Source organism: Garra rufa, chromosome 5, assembly GCF_049309525.1.
Source record: "Garra rufa chromosome 5, GarRuf1.0, whole genome shotgun sequence".
Taxonomy (NCBI): domain Eukaryota; kingdom Metazoa; phylum Chordata; class Actinopteri; order Cypriniformes; family Cyprinidae; genus Garra; species Garra rufa.
Window position 1 is genome coordinate 49,075,926 of NC_133365.1, and position 27,884 is coordinate 49,103,809.

Here is a 27,884-nt window from a genome sequence, read left to right on the forward strand (position 1 = left end):
ATTTGGGACATACAATACTATTTAGGACGGACGCAGCTTGTCTGAACGCTAGTTGGTGCTCCAGTATAATCAGTCCGCCGAATCTCATCCAGTGAGAAACGTTCCGCGGTGCAAAACTAAGTGCGATTAAAATGCGTTAAAAAAATTTAACGCGTTATTTTTGTGTAATTAATTAATCTAAATTAACGCGTTAAAGTCCCGGCCCTAATATATATATATATATATATATATATATATATATATATATATATATATATATATATAGTATATTAAAAAATGTCCTGACTCTTCCAGGATTTATAATGGCAGTGAATGGCTGTTGAGATTTTGAAGTCCAATAAAGTGCATCCATCCATCATAAAAAGTACTCGGCATGGCTCTGGGGGGTTAATAAAGGCTTTCTGAAGCGAATCGATGCAATTGTGTATGAAAAATATCCATATTTAAAACTTTATAAACTGTATTTTCTAGTTTCCACTGTCGTGCACATGTTTACAAGAGAGTGGCGTTCCAACGGATAACGTAGATTTAGGCATAAACTACATTTATACACACATCAAGGTTTTCTACGTTTTGTATGTACATTGCTTGTGTCCAAAAATTAGCATCAGTATATGTGGTTCTGTGACACTAACAAAACACTACTCTGTTTGTGTGAACTTCTCAATCAGGGTGTCAAAGGTCAGGACAGCAGTGAGATGAAGAGAAATCTCTCTCCAGGCTTTATAGACCTCCTTGATCCCATCCAGTCCAATACAGCATGGTCTCAACCAATGAGGTGAGTTTAGGGCGGGACTATCTTCTTGAATGACCAATGAGGGTAATGAGGGAAACCTGCTTAAATAAACAATCAATAGGTGTGTTCGATTTTATGCAGAGCTGTGCAGATTAATCAACATTTTACTTAAAGCAAGTGTTTACATTTTTGTCTGACTTTTTCTGAAGTATTTGTATCAATACTGTGTGCCGTTTACCCCATGCTGGTGAGCCTTTTACCCCTTGAGTGGGGTAAAAGGCCCCCCTTGCCACCTCATACATGAGTACGATTTTTAACAAAATAAATGACTTGGTATGATTTATTTTCACACAAAATCTGTTGCTCCATAAATGTTCAATTCAAACTTATATATTTTTTTCTGCAATCTTACACTTTGTCAACAAGTTGATATGATTCTTTAGGGTCTTAATGAAAAGTCTATAATATAAAATTTCTCATTGGTTGTGTAAACCAGTGGTTCTCAATCCTGGTCCTGGGGGACCCCTGCTCTGCACATTTTGCATGTCTCTCTTATTTAACACACCTGATTGAGATCATAAGCTCATTAGGAGAGGGATTCATGAACTGAACTAATGAGCTGATGATCTCAATCAGGTGTGTTGAATAAGAGAGACATGCAAAATGTGCAGAGCAGGGGTCCCCCAGGACCAGGATTGAGAACCTTGTCAAAAACAGATCTGTTCACAGCGAGCCATTTCGGTGCATGTCCCTTTAAATGCTAATGAGCTCTGCTCACCCCGCCCCTCTCTTCCATGGGGTGATGAGCAGTTCTCTAAGAGACTGTAAACTTTAGCCACATTTAGCTGTGGAACTTTCTAAGTAGCACATTATTAGGAAAGACGATTTGCAAAGATTCATAAAAAACAATGGTGGACAGTTTATAGCTCACTCAGGGCGGTCTGTGCTAAAACGCCAGTGTCAATCAACAATTGTGGGAGGGGCCTATGCAGAACTACATCATTCTGCCGAAAATCTCAGAACAGCTTGATCTGAGAAAGTGATTATTATTATTGGTGATAAAAAAAAGAACCCTGGGTGTATTTTCATCATTATAGAGTGGATGTGTACATGCACTGCCAACACATATTTGTGTTCAAACAACATATAAAAGTGAATTTTGCATCCGATGACCCGCTTTAAGCAGTACATAAAGTATTGCATAAAGTATTGCAAATACACGTCTGTATTTGACAAACATTGCATCTAATCCACTTCATCCGTGATAAAGTATGCAAACATGGCACAAGCGTCACTACTGAAAGTGTTAGAAGTGCCACAGAAATGAGTAAAAGTGAGTGTACTTCAAGCACACTTTTAATAAATGCATTTATTTTCACGCTGACTATTCAGGAAGAAAAATGAAAGGTTAAACAACATCAAACATTTCCCTTCAACACGAGCTGCAGGGTTCATCCCGGCAATGGTGGTTCGTTAAATTGCACAATGTTCAGAGCAACCTGTAATCATAAAATACAGTCCCAAGTTTTTCAGAGTTTCAGTATTGTCACATTTATACACTTCATCTGAATGCATTTGAGCTGGAGGAGGGGAGTGTAAGTGTGTATATTTCCTGCGCGCATGAAGATAGATCTATAGCGACTGTAAGTATAAAGAGGACATATTCCAACCTGTTAAGCCGATAACCTGCTCATATTTCTGGTGTGGATTTGGCGCCTCAGCAGAAACCGCTCCTAGAGGATGTGGATGTTGACACGGAGAGCTTTTTCTGCAGAACCTGAGCCCCGTCTCTTTCTCAGCCAGCCGCAGAGGAAAGTGACAATGGATCGATGCATGTGATTAATTAACTTCTAATGAGTTCATCTGAGCGGCAAGGCCCGGGAAAGTTGGACATGTCCTCGGCTTCAAGTTTGACCTACCCTACTTACGCACCTCAGCATCCATCAGCTCTGTCCCCGTCTCCCGGTCTGTCTCTGTCTGTCTGTCTCCCTCTCTCACTTTGCAAGATAATCAATACATGAAAGCAAATCAGTAGGTCATTGCTTCTTGGGTTTTCCCTCTTTGACTCTGTAGCTTACTATTGCTGCAAATACAGATTAGTCAATATGAAATCAAAATTCATGTTGACTTTAAACCTACTAACATGGAAATAAAATAACGTATGTTAAATACAGTATAAATGGAGCCGTGAAAATCAACATTACGTTTATTTGATTTACTGCATTTTTAATGACATAAATGTGACAAAGTATGGAAGCCCTTTTCCACCAGGTAAGAAAAAAAGGGGTCATCGGATGCAAAACTCACTTTTACATGTTGTTTGAACATTAATGTGTGTTGGCAGTTTGTGTACACAACCACCCTACAATGATAAAAATCCACCCAGTGGTGTTTTAATCTTTAAAAGTAATATCCGCTTTTTTAAACTCAGGTCATTCTCAGCTTCTTGTCAGTGTGATGACACGCAGACAGAGGTTGCTCCTACGATAGTTGATTGACATGAGTGCCTTACCCTAGACCCGCCCTCACCGAGCTGAAACAGTACGACTCTGATCGCCATTGTGTGACTCAGGTGCAGAGGAAGACAAGAATGTGTCCGATTGAACGACTGAGGTGTTCTGTTGTTTAGATGTAATAATGAACATAGCAGTCGTCATTTACTCCTGACATCTGAGCCGCTGAAGATGCAGAGGATTGACATTACTTTCATTTTTGAAAGGAAAGCGCCGATCCCAATCTACATATGCGTCTATGTTCATGCGAATCATTCGTGATTCAGCTTCACTCACAGCAGAAGTGTGTATAAGTGTTTTTTATGCATCTTTGCAAATGTGTTGGTTAGCAAGTTTCGCTGCTAAACACAGCTAAACATGGCCAAACATGGCTAAAAAGTAAACATTACAGCTCATCATCCCACGGCAGAGAGGGGTGGGGTGAGCAGAGCTCATTAGCATTTAAAGGAACATGCAACAGAATAGCTTGCTCTAAAAAGGGCTGATATTGACAAGTTAAAAAGAGTGTTTTTTACACTACCATTGACACATTTTAACCAAAGTATGTATACTTCTCGTAAGTCATAATTACAATGTAAACATAATTATGAGATAAAAATTTGAAATTATGAAACAAAAAGTCGAAATTATGATTTACTTAACTTGGCTTAAAACAGTTTGTGGGACTAATTTCGGTACACACCTTATTATTAAATCATAACATTTACAGACAAGCAGAATATACCCCAAAATATGGGTTGACGTTGCACGTTAGGCATTTTCTATATGGGAGTGTTTTTCAGTAAGCATTTTAAAAATATTTAATTAAAAATTCCATAAAAAAAAAAAGTCATAATTTCAATTTTTAAGGCATGAACATTATTCTTGCCTGGTGGAAATGGGCTTCCAAATCTAAGAGAGTTTTAGAAACATTCAAAAATCTTACCTACCTTAAACTTTTTAATGCAATGTACATTTTTTCATCTGGAAAGTAGTATAATTAAATATTATCATGTAATTACTTTTCCCTTGATAACATAGAGTAAGGGATTACTCTTATTTTTTTTGTAATTTATTACAGTTATTTATGAAGTAATTCCATTAAATACTGTATAGACTATAGAACTATTCTACATAAAACAATAGAATTTAACAAAATATTTTAACATCTAATGGTAAAATATATATATTTTAATGGAACCTTATCCCTTTAAATACTATTGTATTGTTCAACTGGTCGAGTCTGATGTAGGAGTTAGAAAGTCATTAGTAATAAGTAATGCAGTATTTTTAGAGAGAGTAATGAGTATAGTAATCTAATTATACTGTTTAAGATGTAATTAGTAGCTAGTAATAAATTACCTTTTCAGAACTTACCCAATGGTGCTGAAAACACAAAGAAAATACTCAACATACCTGTTTACACTGGCTGTTTGGTTAAAATGATGATTCTTTTGACTGGAAAAATAAAAAACAGCACAAAAATACATTAAACAAGCCTATGAGCTGAGCTGTGAAAATGAGTGGCAGTAGATAAATAAATATTCAAATAAATTTATGATATACATTTGGATCCCACCTAGTAAATAAACAAGATTATGCAAAGTCAAAAACCCAGGCAACTATTTCTGCTCATATGCTCCATGTTTAAGCACCCAGTGTGGTTTTAATTTGTCCTGAGGTGAAATTAATAAATGGCGTACCATCCATCATTGACTCGGCCTCTATTGATCCAGTGTGGTCTCTCTTTTAAACTAAATTATATCTGGGGAAAAAAAAGTCCTCCGGAGTAACCAACACACTCTGGGAAGAATTAATGAGGACGTCTCATGAAACACGACAAGAAACAAAAATCAGGAGGTTTATCATTTTAAAATTATATGATCACTTTCACTCCTGAGTGGATATAAGAGTTAACCTTTACAGTAATACCAGACACTTTTTGATCCCAATTTATCAGAATTATCTCAATTGTATATTGAAACAGCACCATAATACCTGTTAGATGCTAATGGGAAATGTAACTGAAACCTCTGTGTGAACAGGCCTGGTTTTGATTTATTTATTTATTTATTTATTTTTCCTGTCCTCTGTGACTCATCACAGCAGAACGCCTGCGAGCCACATCGGTAGTCACATTAGCATTGATTATATTCAAAGCCGTGAAACCGGGCGACACGCAGAGCGAGCTTTAAAACACGACGCGGTAAAACGTTCTGAACTCTCCTGAGATTTGAGAGAGAAGAAAGAACGGAAACAATCGCATTTCAATTACGCCAACTCTCAATCTGCGACACGCTCCCCGCGTGACATCAAACCCGGAGCACGAACGGCAGCATTAGCACTAACAACGAAGACGTAAACATGTTTGTTCAGAGTGGCCATATGACTCACAGATCTGTATGCGGATCTCTTCTGCCAGCGGTTCCATTAACACTGACCCATAAAATAGCTAGACCATGAACTATGCATTTTCTGATGGGCGCGGGAAGTGTATTCTTGCGCGCATTTAAAGATTAATGACAGTGCACTGCTTTCATACAACTAAAAACAGTTGAAAAATGGAAAATCTGAGGCTAATGATGAACTGAGCTTGTGAGATTGCCACAGTAGTGGTGTATTAAATGCTGAAGAGTAACATCAACATTAGCACACTTGTAAGTAGGCCGCTACACACATCAGCAACCTCTTTACCCTCCATCACAACCCTTAATCCTCTCCATAATGGGTACTTTTAAAAGTCTATTTTAAGTCTGCTAACAAATTCATCTACATTAAATCAGTTTATTACTTTTTCCATTGTGCTTGAAGGCTTGCATGAGTAGGTCACTATATCAAATAACTAAATCAATAAACCCAATAAATACAAAAGCAGTATATGCCAGAAAACCCATCTTCCTCTGTGTCTCCATGCCTGTGTTTATGCAACCTATTGTTAATGATTTTATTTAAGAGCCAAGTATGACATTGTGTCCCTACAGACCTAATGTAGGAGTTTTTCTAAAAAATATTAGCCAAAATCAATCTTTTATTTAAACGATGGTTCATTCTACTGTTTAGTATGGTAGCCAATTTCCACCACTGAATAAAATTTTTTTCTAACAATTCAGACTTTTTTCTCAGAATTGCGCAATACAAACTTGCCATTCTGACTTTTTTCCCTCAGAATTGCATAATAGAAACACACAAGTTTGTATCTTGCAAATCTGACTTTTTTTCACAATTGTGAGATATAAACTAGCAATTGCAAGTTATAGAGTCCAAGACTGAAAAAAGACTGATATGTTCTCAGAGTAGCGAGTTTATATTTCACAACTGACTTAACTCACAGTTGCTTGTTATTATGAGAAAAAAAACTTGTGAAATAAAAATTGGGAGATAAAAGGTTGCAATTACCTTTTTATTTTTTTTATTCAGTTGAAGAAATGGGCGTTTATAGATTAGTACTCTCACTTTATTTGAAATACTCAATTTTTTTATAATTACATATTTATTCTCAAATTGTTTACAATTGTAATTCTGTATTTGGGTACATTATTTTCTTTGTGTTTTAAGCTGGAAAATGCTGGAAAATCTTAGGAAGTCTTTTAGTCGAAATCAATAATCTTTTATTCAAATTATGTTTTTTCCCCTCAGAATTGTGATATATAAATTAGTAATTGCGAGTAATATAGTCCAGTTTTGAGGGGAGAATTGCAAGTTTATATCTTACAATTCTGACTTAGTAACTCGCAATTATGTGTTATAAAGTCAGAATTGCAAGATATAAACTCACATAATTCTGAGAGAAAAAGTTTCAGAATTGCGAGTTTGACTCAAGTTATACCTCGCACTTGTGAGGATTTTTTTTTTTTTGAGTTTATATCATGCAATTATGAGAAAAAAAACAGTTGCAATTTACTTTTTTTATTCAGTGGCAGAAACCGGCTTTTATAGTTTAGTATACTAACTTAATTTGAAATACTCAATTTTTTTATAATTACATATTTATTCTCAAATTGTTTAAAATTGTAATCTTGTATTTGGGTATATTGACTATTTTCGTTGTGTTTTAAGCTCGAATATGCTGGAAAAACTTAGGAAATCTCTTAGTCGAAATCAATAATCTTTTATTTAAATTATGTTTTTTTTTCTCAGAATTGTGATATATAAATTAGTAATTGCGAGTAATAAAGTCCAGTTTTGAGGGGAAAATTGCAAGTTTATATCATACATGGCAGGATGATGTCTGTGTTTTGTCCTGTTCTGTCATGTTTTCCAAGTGTTTTTCCCCCCATGTTTCTAGTTCATTTGGTTTAGTCCTTGTTCTCCCCCTTTTGGTTTAGTCCTTTTGGTTTAGTCTTGCCCATATTTGTATTTCCCCCTCGTCATCTTGTTTGTGACCACGCCCATGTTTCTGTGTATAAAGTCTGTGTCTGCTCACTCCCCAGTGTCTGTTGTTAACGTTACATGTTCTCTTTTGATGCTCCTGGTTTTTGTTTATTTTGTTTGTATTTCAGTGTTTCTTTTAAATAAACTGTTTACATTTCATTTACTCCGGTTCTCCTCATCCATCTCCACTCCTCAACCAGCCTGACTGTGACAATACAATTCTGACTTAGTGAGTAACTCGCAATTATGTGTTATTAAGTCAGAATTGCAAGATATAAACTCACATAATTCTGACAGAAAAAGTCTCAGAATTGTGAGTTTGACTCAAGTTATACCTCGCAATTGTGAGAAAAAAAAACATTTTTGAGATTATATCATGCAATTATGAAAAAAAATAACAGTTGCAATTTACTTTTTTTTAATTCAGTGGCAGAAACCGGCTTTTATAGTTTAGTACACTCCATTTAAAGTGAGTTTTCTTATATTTTCTTATATTCTTATATTTCTTCAGAATCAGAATCAGAAAGAGCTTTATTGCCAAGTATGCTTGCGCATACAAGGAATTTGTTTCAGTGTTATTAGCTTCCAGTACACAGGGATGCACAGACAATAAAAATAAAAGAATAAGAAAAATTACACATATGTAAGCATAAATAGACCAAAAATAAAAAATAGAAAATAATAATAATAGTTTGTAAAAAATAAATGGACAAATAAATATGTATGTACAGTTGTGCTATAGGTGATAGGTTGGAATGCAGGGATGTGTTAGGGTGGAGGTGGTAGCAGTAGATGTCAGATTATTCCACACATTTTTGCACAATGGGAGGAACATTTTAACTGTTCACAAGGTGAACAAATTGTTTAAAATTGTAATCCAGTAGCCACTGTATTTGAGTATATTGACTATTTTCTTTGTGTTTTATGCTGGAAAAAGGAAAAATGTACATTACTGTTTGAAAGTTGGGACCGGTGAATATTTTTAATGTATTATGTCTTTTGTTCACCAAAGCTGCATTTATTTGATCAAAAATACAGTAAAAACTGAAACATTCTAAAATATTACAATTTTAAATCACTCCTTTCCAGTATTTAATATAATGTTCAAATGTAATTTATTCCTGTGGTGCAAAGCTGAATTTTTAGCACTATTACTTCAGTCTTCAGTGACACATGGTTCTTCAGAAATCATTCTAATATACTGATTTGCTGCTCAAAAAACTTTTCTTATAACCATGAAGGTTGAAAACAGTTGTTTTTATAATTAGAAATGTCTTTACTGTCAGTTTTGATCAATCATTGAACTAAATGGCTCTATTCAGCTACGTATATGCATGAAAAAAGAATCTTTAGGACTACTGTGAACAACTTTGAGTGTGAAGAAAACAAATATACAGTTAACCATTGGTATACCATCTACTGAAGCCCTATGTGCAACGTGACAAACCGCAGCAGTCTATTATTCTATAGTACACTCTTAAAAATAAAGGTGCTTTAAAAGGTTCTTCACAGAGATGTCATAGAAGAACCATTTTTGGTTTCACTAAGAACCATTCAGTCAAAGGTTCTTTAAAGAACCATCTCTTTCTTACCTTTTTTATAACCTGAAGAACCTTCTTTTGTGAAACTTTTGTGAAACAGAAAGGTTCTTCAGATTCTTTATGGAACCATTTAGACATAAAAGGTTCTTCAATGGCATCGTGAAGCACCTTTATTTTTAAGAGTGTATAGACCAGTAAACAGCATTTGCAGCTTGTGAATGGCTTGTTAAAGAAAACAAAAGCTGAAAACAGAAATCTTCCTCACTAGCATAACTGGCGAGAGAAGTTCTCCATGTCAGATAAACAGCATTCGGACATCACAGAGCCATAATTTACTGATCAACAACACTTCAATTCATTTGGCTTCGCTGGAGCTAAATTGTGCTGTCGATGTGGTAAATAATACATCCAAGTGGTTGGATAGAAATGTCAGGGACATTTAGATGAGAGCTGAGAATTAGGTAGAGAACACAGCAGTGGCTCGTGTCATGTTGTGAATTATTTGGTCAATTCATTAGAGCTATTCTGGCCACATCACATTTGTAAGAATAGCACGCGGCAAGGGCGGGTGAGTGAGTGTGCGTGGCGCTTCAGAGAACTGTCTCTGCCTCTTGGTTTGAAGTCTGTCAGGCGCACAGCATAAAAATAACACATCTGAAAATCCGCAGGAGTCCTAAAAGGTGTTAAAAACGATCACAATAATCTTAGCGAAGCCAAATTCATCTTTAAACCTTTTGCGTTTGTTAGAATGAAACTGGGAGGAGCACATCAGATCACAGAGGTGAATAAATAAATGCGTTCTATTAAATAAAATGTCACATTTTGCCGTTTCAAATGTGGTTTTTTACCAAACATTTCTTTTATGTTTTTCTCTTTGCAACAGCTTGTAACCAGACTGTGTCTTTTTATCTGTACTAAAGCACAAATTATACATGTTTAAGGGGCTCCAGAACAGGTCAGTTTGATTAATAGAGCCAGTTGAGGTGACTGTGGGGTTCTAATGTAACAATCGGACAGTCAAGGCCATATTGAGCAGATGGTAATGAATCATGAGCTAGCATGGGCTAAAATGCAGAAGGATGGTCATCGGATGAAGAACACACTGTAGGGCTAGAATTTATTTTCCAGAATCAGTTTTGACACTTCCGTTTAAAGAAATGAAGACTAATGGTCCATAACAATATGTAATGTGTGAAATATTACATGTTGTTCAGGTCATTGAAGGGACATGAAGTGGATTATTTTCGCTAGTCACTGGTGTGGCTGGGCGAATCATTTCAAGCATAATCCGACAGTTGTGTGAGTGTATACAGCCATGGATGCACCAATGATTTCCCTCAGCGGCCCCCTTTCTGAGCGGAAGAACATCAGTCAGCGCTCAGAACTGCACCCAGCAGATCACAAGGCACTCTTACCGCGCTGAAAGCTGACGCTCTTTGTCTATTATATATGTGTTGCCACTGAAATACTTTACTTGAGCAATGAAGCCAAAAAAAGGGCCTGATATACAAATGTATCAAACTAAGTGCCTGTCAGGAATCCATATTTATATATTCCTTCAATAAATGTGTCCTTTAAGTAAACCAAAAATATTACGCTGGGGAGGGAGCGGCGGCAATCGCTGGCACAAACCATTAATTTCCTGTGAACGTGGCCCGCAACACGCTCAGAGGAGTGGGGTGACCTTTTCCACGTTCAAGGTAAGTAGAGACGAGAGATACAGACAAATGAGACACTAGAGAGAATGGACAACAGAGAGAGAGAGAGAGAGAGAGAGAGAGAGAGAGAGAGAGAGAGACATAGGAAAAGAATGTAAAAAAGAAAAAAGTGTACTACAAACTTTCACAGTTTCGAAACTTTGGGAAACTCACACTACACTTTATCATGTGTTAACATCTTTTAAACCAGGGTTAATCAATGTCCCACACCTGCCGTGACTTTGAAGGAGATTTAGCTACTTAAAAACAACCAAAAGCAGCCCAAGTAGGTGGGGAAAAAATCTTTAATAGTTAAGCCTCTTCACATGTCTGAATTTTACCAGCCAGTCAGGGTTGCCAGATCTGTAAGACAAAACCAGCCCAATTGCAATAGTGTAAAAATAGCTCCCACTAAAGTTTTATTTATTTTGGCGAGATTGAATATTATATAGTTTATATCCACCCTTATATTCCTTTATATTCCTTGACGTGGAAGCAAGCCTATGGGCAAGCCTTCTGGTTTATTAGCCGCTATTGGGAAACAACAAGAATATAGCTGCAAGCAGCGATTACCGGGGTTCGAACGCTTTAAGGCATTTAAGCAAATATGGAAAGACATATTGTTTAGCAAGTCTGTAACCTCCTAAATCAATCATTTAAAAAAGGTTTTTTGGCAAATACAGGTAATTTGCCATAGAAATACAGAAATATGATGGTTTTGGTCCCACTTTACATTAGGTGGCCTTAACTACTATGTACGTACATTTAAATGAATCATTTGGTATGATGTACTTATTGTGTACATACATGTTTTTACATTATAGTTATATTTTGTTAAAAACCTATATGTAATTACATTTGTAATTCATTTCTGTAATTACCACTGTTGACCCATCCCTTACACGCTAACCACCCTAAAACTGACCCATACCACCAAACCTGTCCCTAACCTTATCCATATCCCACCTTAATAGAAGCAAAAGTGTTTTGCAATGTAATATGACCACATTAAGTACATTGTACTTATTTTTTAATGTAAGTACATAATAGTTAAGGCCACCTAATATAAAGTGTGACCGAAACACCTGTCGCATGTGCTCACCAGGCTTTGTGAAGTTTTGAGTTTTCGTTTAGGCTTTATATGATTTAGGGTAAATTCGGACAGGCCCCTTTTCTAAACAACCCCATTATAGCTTGACATTATACATTTTTTATAATAATCGACCTAGAGAATTGTACTGCAGTGTTTTTATTTCCAGATTGAGCAAAAAACTTAGGACTAGTTCGCAAAAGTAGGTTTTTGACGACAATCATTTAACAAACTATTTGATTTACAGCAGTGGTTCTAGAGACAAAGTTGTCCGGAATGAGGAGTTCTGTCATATGGTACGAATATCACGTGTATGTGTGAAAAACGCCATAATGTACAATCGTTTACAATTGAAATACCTTGAAAAATGTGATATCGCACCGCTGTGACCGATTTCTTTAAAAATTCTCTCAGGCCTTTGAGTCAAAAAGGCCCATCAAGTTTTGTGCCAGTCGGCCTGTGTTAACCTTGTATAATAGGTGCTCAAAATTCACTGACCAATGACGGCCATGTTTTTTTTTTTTTAGATACGCAAAGGTCCTTATAGACGCTTGTGGCACTTTGGACCAAAACCGTGTGCACTGATTTCCATGTTAAAAGGACAAATGTTGCATGCAGTTACAGCCATTTTTATGTTTTTCCCCTCTAATAAAACCAACAAGTGGCCAAGCTCTGCAATTTTTTTTTTTACTGTGACCTCAGATCGAGATCTTATGTAAGTGTTATGAATTCGGCAAAGATATCTCATTCTGTTCAGGAGTTATAGGCATTTTACTACGTTTTGGCATCCCTTTGCGACAGTGACAATTTTCCCCGAAATGTTAACTATTAGCCTATTTAACCTAGCCTACCTGACTGGAAATGATAAGAACAAACACGAATTGTCTTTTTAACATTGGAAGATATGCATACCTTTTATCCATAATATAAAGGTACACTAATGTATTCAGCAAATAACGTTTTTCCTTTAGTAGTGTAACTTGCCAAGTTCATGAGTGTGTGAACAGAGTTTAATTTCCCAAAAACAAATAATAGCAAGTCAATGTAAGATTTCCCAGCACCACGTTGTGCTAACAGTCGATGCTCATTGGTTTTTCGACGAATTTATGTACTGAGGTCTGCTGCTGGTTATTTTGCTCTGCCGCAGTGCACCTTTCAAAAAACCTCTCTGCTTGCATGCTGTCATGTGAGAAGTGCATTTCATGTATGTTTGGTTAACTGTATCAAATGACTTCTGAAAGGCACTGCAATTACAGCATTGACTACATTCAGAGGCTGCCTTAATTGGGTCTGGGTGTATTGACCGTCGTCCCCTTGCTCTCCCCTCTACCGCGGTCGATGCCGCAGCTCGCTGTCAAAGACCGGGTTGCCTCTCTAAATCCACACCTCAGCCTCATGGGTCACGCACAAGGCTGCTTTTCATCGGAGAGTCATAAGATAAAGACTCGGAAATACTGGTACAAAGGCACACTTACACTATCGTGTTTTAGTTGCTCTCCACTGGGTTTTCTGGAGTCTTATGTCTGTAACATCAACTGATGCTACAGTAGCTATGTTTGCAAGAATCATGTGCCATATCTAATGTGTTTTCATGCAGCATTAAGCTCCAGCATTTCAGCAAGAAGTCTTTTTTTTTTTTTACTGCTTTCTTTGACAGTTTTTAATTGTAGGGACAGTGAGAAAAGGGCCATTATGGGGTAATAGGATTGATAAACAACTGCTATTTTCATTTGTTTTTCTGAAATAGACTGAAATACTATTTTCATGTTATTCCAATAATTTTATTTACAATTTGAAAACATTTTTTTTTTTTTTGTTAAAACATTTTGTTAACATTTGGACACGTTTTCTTTCTTTCTTTCTTTCTTTCTTTCTTTCTTTCTTTCTTTCTTTCTTTCTTTCTTTCTTTATTTATTTATTTATTTATTTATTTCCTCCCTTCCAAAGTCTCTAATGCTGCACTGGTGGAAAAAATGAAACAATTATTATTATTTTTTTAATATTGCTAGTAAATTTCGCAAATAATTTTAGAAAAGCAATAAGTAACACATTAAATCAAATTAAATTTTTTAAAGTATATAAAAGTAGCACATTGATACTTTTGATACATTTTTATTATATATTTTTTATTTTAATTTATATTATATTACATATTTATTGAATTAAATGTGAGATTTTGAAATACAACGACTGAAATAGTATTTTCATCCAATAATCTTTGTTTTATTTACAACTTGAAAACATGTATTTATTTATTTAGTTAGTTAGTTATTTGTTTAATTATTTCCTTCCTTCTAAAATCTATAATGCTACACTGGGGAAAATTTGTTGTAAGACTATTTTAATATTGCTAGTAAATTTCACAAATAAATTTAGAATAAATAAATTGTTTTCTGAGTGGACAAAATTTTAAATATTTAAAATTTAAAATTTGTATTCTTTCCATTGTTTTTAAATATTTATTTTATTTTATTTTTTTACCAAAGTGTATAATGCTACACTGAAAAAAAATAGTTTAAATTTAAATATTGCTAGTAAATTTCACAAATAAGTTTAGAGAAGCAGTAACACATTAAATTAAATCAAATTTGTATTGAATTAAATGTGAAATTTTGAAATACAAAGAAATAGTGTTTTCTTGTTACTCTAATAGTCTTTGTTTTATTTACAACTTGAAATAATTTACTTTTTTTGTTAAAACATTTTGTTAACATTTTTTATTGTGGACATTTTACTTATTTATTTCCTTCCTTCCTTCCAAACTTCCAAACTTCCAAAGTCTCTAATGCTACACAGGGGGAAAAAAAATGTTGTAGAAACAATTTTAATTTTAATATTGATAGTAAAATTCACAAATAAGTTTAGAGAAGCAGTAAGTAACACATTGAATTAAATTTAATTCATTTTTTAAATAAACTTTAAAACATTCACAAAATATTTTATTTGCGTGTATAGTCGGTAATTGAAATTTTACAAATGGTGAAAATAAAGTTTTTAAATTGAAAATAGCCGCAGAGGGAGATAAGAGTGACCATTTGGGGAGAGTAATGAGAGCTTCCTGGTATTGTGGAATAATTCATGGAATGTTATTAATTAAATCTGGTGCACAGATTACAACATGACAGCATTTATTGTTGTTGTTTCTTACATTGCGTGAGCAACAAAGAAAAAGCCAAGAACACAGTGTTTGGTAATGAATGTTTGAGCATCCAGAACACCTTAGAAATCACATAGCAACATGCTGATAAACACTCAGAACAAACCATTGCATTGTTATGGGTTTTGCACGGGCAAACACCACTCATCATCTTGTGTAAATGTAAACATCTAGCTATCATGTGATCTAGGGATATGGAATCGTTGATGCATTTCATTTGCTGAGAAGATAATGTTTATCATTCACAGTGTACAACTCCCTGGGTGTTGCTGTCTTTGTGTGATATCGCACTCCTATCACTGACATCAGTCTGTTTTCACATCTTACTGCACCTTCCCAGGTAAGAATTCTGACTTTCTCATTTTAAAGGAGCACATCAATGCTTCAGTTATGCTCAGTTGTTTATAAAATGACCACCTTTTGATCTGACAGTTTCATTTTTTGATGTATGTGAAGTTTCATTCTTGCAGTATAAAAAGTGGCCTCTGATTACACATCTTTAATTCCAATGCAATGAAACATAATTTTCATTTGGTACAAACAAGGCCAGATAAATCAATTATACATGCATATCATGTCTCACATTCACACAAGCAGCCTTGGCAGCCACATGATAAACCCAGCTGAATATAGGAATTATGTGACTATTTGAAAGTCTTTACTCTCCATGTGCTCAGTTAATGCTGTTTATACAGTAGTTGCAGATAGCTTCATATTCCTATTTTAATTTGAACATCAAATTTGATGCCCCTCTCTGTCCTTGAAAAACAAAATACAACTCCCATAAACACGATAAGTGAAACTTTCCTTGAATAAAGTACAAAGTGGTGTTCCATGTCTTTTCTTTACAAGGACAAATTGTTCTTTGGCAAATTTTGGTCATGGGATCAAGGTTTGGCTGAGGGACACAATCCAGTTCTTGCTTATAGATGCAATAACTATCTGCTTCTAAAATGCATTTTTCTTAAGGTTGCAAAACTCTACACTAAAATGAATGGACACGGTATTTGTAATGAATACCCCTGAATGGAAAAGCTATTTGCAACAATTTGAAAGTTGCTGAAAGTCATTGCCCATTTACAAATGTTGAGCAGTCATAGTTGACTGATATCACAGAAAATCACAGTGTACAATAGACAGATTCATCCAGTCAGAGGATATCAAACATGTTTCAATCCAGGCCCATTGGAAATGCATGCCTCTATATACATTTCTGCAGAACTGTAATTACATATCTTACTGCATGTTTTGCGACAGTTTCAAAGTGAAATGTTCAGGGAATGGCGCTAAAACACTTCTAAAACATTTTTGTTGCTTGAAATAAAATAAATGTTATCTGAGATACACTAAAATATAAACAATGTTTTATTTCAGCTAGTTCCAAATGCAACATTTATATAGTTTTAATGTAGTTTGAGTTACTAAAATAATTAAAACTAAAACTGGAATAAAAATTAATATAAACCGTATAGACAAAAATAATAAAAAAGTACTGAAAATAACAAAACCCCCAACAAAATAGTTAAACTTTACCTAAAATTAAAATATAAAAATAAAAATGAATTCAAAATATTAATTTAGTTTGAGTTACTAAAATAATTCAAACTAAAACTGGAATAAAAATGATATAAACCATATAGACAAAAATAAAAAAGTACTGAAAATGACAAAAACACTCAACAAAATTGTTAAATGTTAACTAAAATTAAAATATAAAAATAAACAATGTTTTATTTCATCTAGTTCCAAATGCAAAATGTATAGTTTTAATTTAGTTTTAGTTACTAAAATAATTAAAACTAAAACTGGAATAAAAATGAATATAAACCATATAGACAAAAATAAAAAAGTACTGAAAATGACAAAAACACTCAACAAAATTGTTGAACTTTAACTAAACTTAAAATATAAAAATTAACAATGTTTTATTTCAGCTAGTTCCAAATGCAAAATGTATAGTTTTAATTTAGTTTTAGTTACTAAAATAATTAAAACTAAAGCTGGAATCAAAATTAAATATAAGCCTTATAGACAAAAATAAAAAAAGTACTGAAAATGACAAAAACCCCAACAAAATAGTTAAACTTTACCTAAAATTAAAATATAAAAATAAAAATGAATTCAAAATATTAATTTAGTTTGAGTTACTAAAATAATTCAAACTAAAACTGAAATAAAAATGATATAAACCATATAGACAAAAATAAAAAAGTACTGAAAATGACAAAAACACTCAACAAAATTGTTAAATGTTAACTAAAATTAAAATATAAAAATAAACAATGTTTTATTTCATCTAGTTCCAAATGCAAAATGTATAGTTTTAATTTAGTTTTAGTTACTAAAATAATTAAAACTAAAACTGGAATAAAAATGAATATAAACCATATAGACAAAAATAAAAAAGTACTGAAAATGACAAAAACACTCAACAAAATTGTTGAACTTTAACTAAAATTAAAATATAAAAATTAACAATGTTTCATTTCAGCTAGTTCCAAATGCAAAATGTATAGTTTTAATTTAGTTTTAGTTACTAAAATAATTAAAACTAAAGCTGGAATCAAAATTAATATAAGCCTTATAGACAAAAATAAAAAAAGTACTGAAAATGACAAAACCCCCAACAAAATAGTTAAAATTTAACTAAAATTAAAATATAAAAATAAAAATGTTTTATTTCAGCTAGTTCCAAATGCAAAATGTATAGTTTTAATTTAGTTGAGTTACTAAAATAATTAAAACTAAAACTGGAATAAAAATTAATATAAACCATATAGACAAAAATAAAAAAAAGTACTGAAAATGACAAAACACTCAACAAAATTGTTAAAGTTTCAACTAAAATTAAAATATAAAAATAAAAATGAATTCAAAACATTAATGAAAACTATTAAAATCGTTTTACATTAAATATTAATAATAATAAATATTAACTATTAGTAAGAAAATTTATATTTCAATGATAAAATCAAATGTTTTCCAGTTCCAAGCAAAATATATGAATAATATTTAATTATAATATAGTAGATGTTCTGCTATTTTTTAAAGTTAAAAATTTGAATATTATTAAGTTAATAACTACAAGCCCAATTAACTAGCCACTACTGAGTGAAGTCTTTTGGCTAATTTACCCATTCTGCTTTTTTTTTTTTTTTTTTTTTAGTATCTATTGCTAGAACACAACAAAATCACAAAAATCTGAGTTTCAAACTGTATTTATGTCCCAAATGTTACAGGGTTGCAGAACTGCATTCCTCATCTAAAATGAATAGAAAATAAAGCAGCTCATTTAATATTTAGTTTGACCTCCTGAGGTGTATGAACAACATCTGAAGGTTAAGCACTTTCTTTCACTGGCTCTTGTTTGGAATTTATTATCATTTTTTTTTTCAAGCTTTATTTTGTGGCCTTTTCATGAAAAGCACCAGGTGCATGTGTCCTCTGGTCATTAATAACATGCCTTTAGATCGGAAGGTCAGGATTGCAGAAAAGCAGCTGATACTTTGACTTCTACCTCAGTCTGTTCTCTATGGCTTATCCAAAACAGATTTCAGAACTTCAACACGCCTTCATATAGAACACACTATTCAATCTCTCTGACCTCTTTGAAGTGTACAATAGGTGACTGTTTTTGTTGGTATTTTGTCTCAGAGCATGATTGCAGGTTTATGGTTCTATCTATCTGGCCATGATAGTGATAACTATGATAGAGGACACTTCATCTGCTCCAGTGTGTAATTTTTTACTCTTGTCCAGATAGATGGATGTGGTGTGGGTTGTTTGCAATAGTCTATCTGCTTCTTTGCACAATAGGCTTGTGTTTTGCCAATACAGTATTGCTGCCAGGTGAATTTAATGTGTTGTGTTTGCTGATTGTATTCATTTTGTTCCATTCCTCAATCATTCCCAGTAATCTACAGGAGTCATGTCTCTAAGAGCAGAGTGTGTCTGTGATGCTGAGTGCTGCTTCAGGTGTGTGCTAGGATGTTTTGTGTTCAGATGGAGGCTTGTTGAGGTCTAGTCATTGTTCTATAGGTTTCAGGCATTCAGAACTGAATTCACAGTGCCTTTTAAAATCTTTCAAAAAATTTTTAAATTATAATTTCGATTTGATTTAATTTTAAAATACAACTTGCATAGATTACAATTAATGAATTATAGAGGAAAAGTTAACGCTTTCCCACAAGGTCTCATTTGTTATCGTTAACTTATATTAGCCATACAAAATATTTTTATGGCATTTTTTTATGTAATATTAGTTATTAAAAAATAGAATTGTTAATTATTTGTTCATATAAGTTCATAGTGTATTATCTAATGTTAACTAATACAACTTTGGTTAAAAAAAACACTTATTAGTAAAAGTCAAAATTTATATGCTGCAAATTCATTGCTAATTCCAGGGTTATGTTTTACTAAAGATAAAATTAAAACTAAAATAAAAGCATAAAACATTTCCATTGCTTGAAATAAAATAATCTTGAACTGAAATAAGTTTCTTAAGTTAACAAATTAGTTAAATAACATTTTATTTCAGCTAGTTACTAAAGCAACATTTATTTAAATAATTTAATAATTAAAATAAATACCTAAAACTACTAAATAAAATTAATTTAAAATAAAGAACAATATAGACAAAAAAGCATAGACAAAAACACACAACAAAATTACTAAAACTTTACTAAAAAATTACTAACAAATAAAATTTAAATGAAAACAGAAAATATAAAATTAACTAATTAAAAATAAAGCATAAATTCAAGTTAATCAATGTGGAACAAAAATAAAACCATGCAAATATTTTCGTTGCTTGAAATAAACTTTAACTGAAATAAATAAAATATAAAAAATAACATTAAGTTAAAAAATAAACTTTTTTAAATTTCAGCTAGCTGCCAAAGCAACATTTCTTATTTTTTCATTTCTTATCATTGTTTAAACTTCATGCACTGAAATAACTAAAACTATACTAATGCAAAAAAAATAATAATAATAATAATAATAATAATAATAATAATAAATAAAAACTATATAGAACAACAAAAAACGAATAAAAATGTGAATAACGCAGAACAAAATTACACGAAACATGAACAAAATTGAAATGAAAACAGAAAATGTAAAACAGAACAAGTTAACCAATGTAAAACTAAAATGCAACCCATACAAACATTTTTATTACTTGAAATAAAACAAACTTTATTTGAGAGAAAAAAAAAAAAAAAAAAAAAAAAAAAAAATATATATATATATATATATATATATATATATATATATATATATATATATATATATATATATATATATATATATATATATATATATATATATATATATATATATATAAAACTTGCTTTATTCCAGCTAGTTGCCAACATTTCTTATTTTCATTGTTTAACTTAAAGAAACTAAAATAAGTAAAACTTCTAATTCAATAAAAATAAATAAAAACTATACAGACAAAAAAAGTTTTTTTTTTTTTTTAAACATTTTATTTTAGGTATATTTCACTTAAACTACTAATGCAATAAAAAACTATATAGACCAAAACAGCAAATAAAAATGTGAAAAACACACAACAAAATTACTTTACAAAAAAAATTACTAAAAACTAAATTTTTAATTAAAAGAGAAAATATAAAACAAAACTAATTAAACATTAATAAAAATCACAATAATAATGTATACATAATAGTAAAATAATACTGGTTAATTCAAGTTAACCAATGTAAAACTAAAGTAAAACCATGCAAACATTTTCATTAACTACTAATGCAATAAAAAAAATACATAGACCAAAAAAGCTAATAAAAATGTGAAAACAAAATTACTATGACTTTACTAAAAACTTACTAAAAACTAAAATTGAAATGAAAACGAAAATCTGAAAGAAAATTAAAACAGAAAATATAAAACAAAACTAATTAAAAATGTTAATAAAAACATTAAAATATATATATAATAGTAAAATACTAGTTAATTCATGATAACAAATAAAAACCTGTACTTGTACTACTAATTTACTTGATTTTAAAGAATATTCGATTTTATACCATTCAGTAGATTCAAATTTTGATATTTATATTTGTAGCATTTTATATTCCTGTATATTTTTAAAATAATGTTATATTTATATGTATTTTATTATTTATGATCCTTTTTTTGTTACTTTAAGTTACTTTAAAACAAAGTGGTGGATATTTTGCGGCACTGTATGACAAAACTGAAATCTGTTTTGATGGCTTTGTTTATTGTTTTGACAGTACTGAACATTTTTGTCATGTTTCAGGATTAAGAATGTATCATAAACAGCAAGACGGCCAATTCTTAATTTCTGAATCTCACCCAACCCTCTTGTCCTAAATTTGATTCAGATCACAGTCAAGCTAGAGTCAATCCAGCTGAAGCCGAAAGAACATGAGTACACAGTATTTACCTTATAACATATTTATGAGTCATAAATCACATCAGAGGAATAACGCAGACTAAGTAAACTGCTTTAATATCTAACTTTTCAGCAGAAGTCACAAAGCATTAATATTCATGACAGAGGTTTGTTCGGGTAAAAGATGAAACAAAGTGTCCTATCATTAAAGGGAAATGATTTTAAAATGTATCAGCAATCTTTCGGAAAACATTACAGTCAGTCTGCTTTCTGCCTGGCACCCATAATCTTATCCTTCTTTTATTGCATCATATTATGATGCAGCGTTCTCAAATAAATAAATAAATAAATAAATAAATGAAGAAATAGGCTAGAAGATTAAAAACACATGTCTAGGAAATGACTGCACAACTAGCTGATGTGAAAATAGTGAGAAATATATAAAGTCCAACACATGGAGTTTATCTGAATCAGTGTACTTGTTGCATAACGTTATCATCATATCAAAATTTATGTCATTTTTCAGAGATAAGTTGTGACAAAGTTTTCTAATCACTTGTTCGGAACACTCTGCTGGATTTGTGTGAGTAAAGTGGTCCATTAATAGCTGTTTCAGTGAAATGAGGGACTAATGGCATGTTGCACCAGATTACTGAGCACAACATTACCAGACCAACCATACCAAGATTCCCAGCTTAGACCATTTTTTATTTGCCAAAGATTTGACAAATCCAGGCTTAAAGCGAGCTTGACAGCTGAAAACTTCAGTCGTTTATGTATTTTCATTACTGCTTGCTTTCAAAAAGCAAATGATGGGTTTGATTATTTTGTACGGTTGAGATTGAGAGGCAAAGCTGATGAGAACAAGTTCAAATGAAGGCAGAGAAAGCTGTCAGGGGAAATGGTCTGTGGGGGTAATCAAATTGTCTCCAAAACCCATCAGAAATGATTAAACCTCAGATCCAGTGAAATTCATTAGCTGTGTTTATGCATTCCAAAAAGCTATCTTCTCCAAACTATCAATTTAGATCAATATCAATATTTGTATGCTTGCATTATTTATAGTCAACCAATTATGTTGCGCATCTTCCACTAGCTTTGTGTTTGCAACCTCACCCAACCTTGTCAGTTCATCACCAGAAGAATGCACTGTAGACAATCCCCTTCAAATCTGTCTTAAAGGGGTCATCGGATGCCCATTTTCCACAAGTTCATATGATTCTTTGGGGTCTTAATGGAAAGTCTATAATATACCTTGGTTAAAAATTCTCATTAGTAGTAAAAAAACACCCTTTTACCTTGTCAAAATCAGCTCTGCAAAAAATCAACTCATTTTATTGCATGGTCCTTTAAATGCAAATGAGCACAGCTTGACCCGCCCCCTCTCTGCTGTGGAATTATGAGCCGTAATTTTTACTTTAGCCTCATAGTTTAGCACGTTTAACGGCGAAACTTGCCAACAAGCACATTATTAAGGAAGGCCATTTGCAAAGATGCATAAAAAACCCTTATACTCACTTCTGCTGTGGGTGAAGCTGCATCAGGAACGATTCGCATGAACATAGACGCATATGTAGATCAGGATCGGCTCTTTCCTTTCAAAAACTAAAGTAGCGTTATCCTCTGCATCTACAGCGGCTCAGATGTCGGGAGTAAATGGCGACTGCTCTGTCCGTCACAACGACAAGAAGCTAAAAATGACCTGATTTTAAAAAGGAGATATTACTTTTAAAGATTAAAAAAATACAACTGGGTGGATTTTTATCATTGTAGGGTGGTTGTGTACACAAACTTCCAACACACATTAATGTTTAAACAACATGTAAAAGTTAGTTTTGCGTCCGATGACCCCTTTAAAATGACCTTTCCTACCTTATCTGAAATACTATGAGAGAACTTCTTGTGTTTCCAGAGTGGTTTGTTGCATGGCATTTGCAGTGTAGGTTTGTGGTGTAGGTGATAAATGTGACCATGGACCACAAAACCAGTCATAAGGGTCAATTTTTTGAAATTGATATTTATACATCATCTAAAAGCTGAATAAAAAGGCTTTCCATTGATGCATGGTTTGTTGGGATAGGACTGTATTTGGCTGAGATACAACTATTTGAAAATCTGAGGGTGCAAAAAATCTAAACATTGAGAAAATCACTTTTAAAGTTGTCCAAATTAAGTTCTTGGCAATGCATATTACTAATCAAAAACAAAGTTATGATGTATTTACGGTGGGAAATTTACAGAATATCTTCATGGGACATGTTCTTCACTTAATATCTTAATGATTTTTGGCATAAAAGAAGTATTTATTTGTCCAATTTGTTCATTAATTTATTAATTTATTTGTTTAATTGCATGCAATTGTGTCATTTGCAGAACGGATGATAAATAATAAATTCATTTTTTTGTATAATAACATTCATGTATTTAATTATTTGCATGCAATTATGCATTTAATTATAAAGAATAATTATTTAAAAAAATGTATTTACTACTGCTATTACTACATCTACTACTACTACTACTACTATTCAATTTTGCAGTTTAGATGATGCATACATTTAATTTATATAATATGTTTAATAAATTACATATATTTATTATTATTATTATTATTATTATTATTATTATTATTATTATTATTATTATTATTATTATTATTATTCAGTTATTTTTTATGTCATGCAATTATGATCCATTTGCAGTTTAGGTGATAAATAAATGTAATTATATATAAAACATATTTATTTATTTTAAATTACATGCAATTTTGTGTAATTTGTTAGGTGATAAATAATAAATAAACATCATCATTAAATGTTAATTACTTATTAATTTATTTACTTGCATGCAATCATGTGTTTAAAAGAATAAATACATTAATGTATTATTATTATTATTATTATTATTATTATTACTACTACTACTACTGTCACAGTTCTGTCTGTCTTGTCATTGGTTTTTCCCATTTGTCTTCCCCCCGTTGATCTGTCTTTTGGTTTAGCCCTCGTCACCGTCATCTGTAACACCTGTGTTTTATTATCAGTCATCCATGTCACCTGTGTATCTTGATTAGTTTGTCTTTAAGAGTCTGTCTTTGAGTTCAGTGTATTGTCGGTCCTTAACGTTTTGATGTGTGTGAAAGCTCTTCGTGTTCCTGCCTTGTTCCTCTTGGAGAATTATATTAAATATATTGTATTTGTGAATATCATCTATCGTCTCGCCTACTCCTGCACGCACCCATGACAACTACTACTATTATATAATTTTTAAGTTACATGCATTTATGTGTAATTTGTGGTTTAGATATTAAATATTATACAAAATAAGTAATGTATTATTTATTTGTTTGTTTTTTAAATTACATGCGCCATTTGCAGTTTAGATGATGAATAAATTTAATCATATAATATTTATCATAAAAACGGCATACATTCATTGTATTATTTTTATTGTAAGTATTATTATTATTATTATTATTATTATTATTTTGTAAATTTTATGTAGTTATGTGTCAGTTGCAGTTTAGGTAATAAATGTAATTATGTAAAAAAAATACATTTTTTAAATTAAATGCAATTTTGTGGTTTAAAACCTTAAAAAATAAATAAATGTAATCATCAAAGCATTTTACATATTACATAAGTTTTAAATTTATTTATTTATTTATTTACTTGCATGCAATTATGCATTCAATTATAATCAAATACATAGCTCATTATTATTAGTACTACTACTACTATTATATAATTTTTAAGTTACATGCAGTTATGTGTCATCTGTGGTTTAGATGATACATTTTATTATACAGAATAATTCATTTATTACTTTTTTTATAACATGCAGTAATGTGCCATTTGCAGTTTAGATGATGAATAAATTTAATCATACAATATTTATAAAAAAACGATATATATTCATTTTAATATTGTTGTCTTTTTATATTTTTCATGCACTTGTGTGTCAGTTGCAGTTTAGCTGATAAATATAATTACATAAAAAATATTATAACCAAACAAACAAACAAACAAACAAACAAATAAATGTAATCTTTAAAAAATAATTTCAATTATTAAATCCATTTATAAAATAATAAAATAATTAATAAAATTTATTTGTATGTATTTATTTATTTACTTAATCGCATGCAATTATGCATTTAATTCTAAAGAATAAATTCATAAATTATATTATTAATTTTAGTATTTTCAAAATAACATGCAATTTTGTGTCATTTGTGGTTTAGGTGATAAATAAATGTATATATGTATTTATTTTATTTATTCTCTGCTTTCCTTCCTTACTAGCTTTCTGGCTTGTTAGCTTGTTTGCTTACTTATTTACATAAAGTAACATTTACACAAGCCAGTAATGTGTATTAGGAAACGAAAAAGACTCTATTTTAATTTGCTGTTGAAAGTAAATGGAGAAGGTGAGAGCTTTGTGTGAGGTTATAGTAAACACCCTGCATTACCTCTGCATTATAGTACAGACAAAATTGCCCAATGTTGGATTTCAATCAGTATCTTCCTATTCATAATGTGACGCTCTTACCACAGATTCTGAAGCACTTAGTACAGTCTGTTTCACTGTGTTAAATCACATTGCTGAATAGCTTTCTCTGGGGTCATTATGTTGAATCTACATATCTAACAGACTGAGTCAAGGCCATTTTCATTCACAATAACTTTTGCATTCTGCAGCACATCTGCCGTAGCACCTGAAACAGAGATGCCGCTAATGTTTAGGTAATTATATCTACCTCATGTTTCTCTAATGCACTGAATCAGTGCAGCCACACACATGGTTTGCTTTGTGTGTATATCTATAGATCATTGTGTAGTTTGTGACAGCTGAAATGGAGATTATAGATGAGGTGACCAAACAGGTAGAAAAGAGCTTTTATTATCTTGACTACTACACTATTATGTGCACCCTCAAAGGGCAACAATGGTTGTATTTTTTGCATGCAACCTCTGCATATCATTCAAAAATGATATATGATGATCATAAAATATGCATGCTTGTCGCAGACCATTTCGTGCCACAATTTATCCATACGACTATTACAAAACATCTATTGTTTTACATATTTATTTCGTTCCCATGCTGAGCCGTGTGCTACAATGTACTGTAAGTCGCTTTAGATGAAACTACATGCCAGATGCATGAATGTAAATGTATGTATAAGAACAGAATGGCACTAAAACATAATTCACTTCCATATGCAATCACTCATATTTGAAGTACCCCTGTCATATCTAGTCCATTTAAAGATATGAACTTGATAATAAGCTTTTTGTAATACAAGTAATTCATTTAATCAGTTAACATGAATTCAAAATGAGTCATATTTATGCAATAAATACTTGACATTTAAAAAGTAAAAAATAAATAAATAAATGTTTAGATCCATACTGATATGAATATTTATTGAACCTGTGATCCAGAATTAAGTTTTTGACTTTATTAATCAGCTGTTTATTTTTACTCAACATGGTTTGTGATATCTGCCTGCATATGTGATCATAGCATTTAATCTCGATTGCAATTTGTCAATTTGTTGCTAGAGTTAATCTAATAATGGTGAACTGTAGATGGCACCTATCACGGATCAGCTCAGGACATTTAACTCTCCCCCAGATGGCCGGAGTAATTCATTAGAATCATATATGAACACCTGCTCACATACGGCCTGATAGCACTGAGCTTTACAGAACGCTTACTGTTTTGGCCTTCAATTACCATAATTAATTGTGACTTACCTCAGGTTTTTTTTTTTTTTTTTTTTAACATTAAATTTTAAAATAATATATAGTTCAATTTATATTACATCCATATTTTCTACAAACATTTTGTATCTCGTGATCACCATTCTGTACCCAGTGATTAAAGATTTGGTAGTAAATTTCATAACAGTATTATTTGTGACCCTAGACCACAAAAGCAGTCATAAGTAGCACGGGTATACTTGTAGCAATAGTCAAAAATACATGATATGTGTCAAAATTATTGATTTTTCAATAAAGATCATGTTCCATGAAGATATTTTGTAAATTTCCAAAATATCAAATCTTAATTTTTGATTAGTAATATGCATTGCTAAGAACTTTATTAGTGATTTTCTCAGTATTTTGATTTTTTTTTTTTTTGCACCCTCAGATTCCAGATTTTCAGATATTGTCCTATTCTAACAAACCATACACCAATGGAAAGCTTATTTATTCAGCTTTCAGATGATGTATAAATCTCAATTTCAAAAAAATGACCCTTATGACTGGTTTTGTGGTCCAGGGTCTCATTTTAGTTTGATTGAGAAAATATTATTGTCTTTATTAATAGTTTGAATGAGTTTTTATCTTTATATTTTATGTTTTCATTTTAATTATTGTTGAAGTTTTGTTGTATGTTGTTT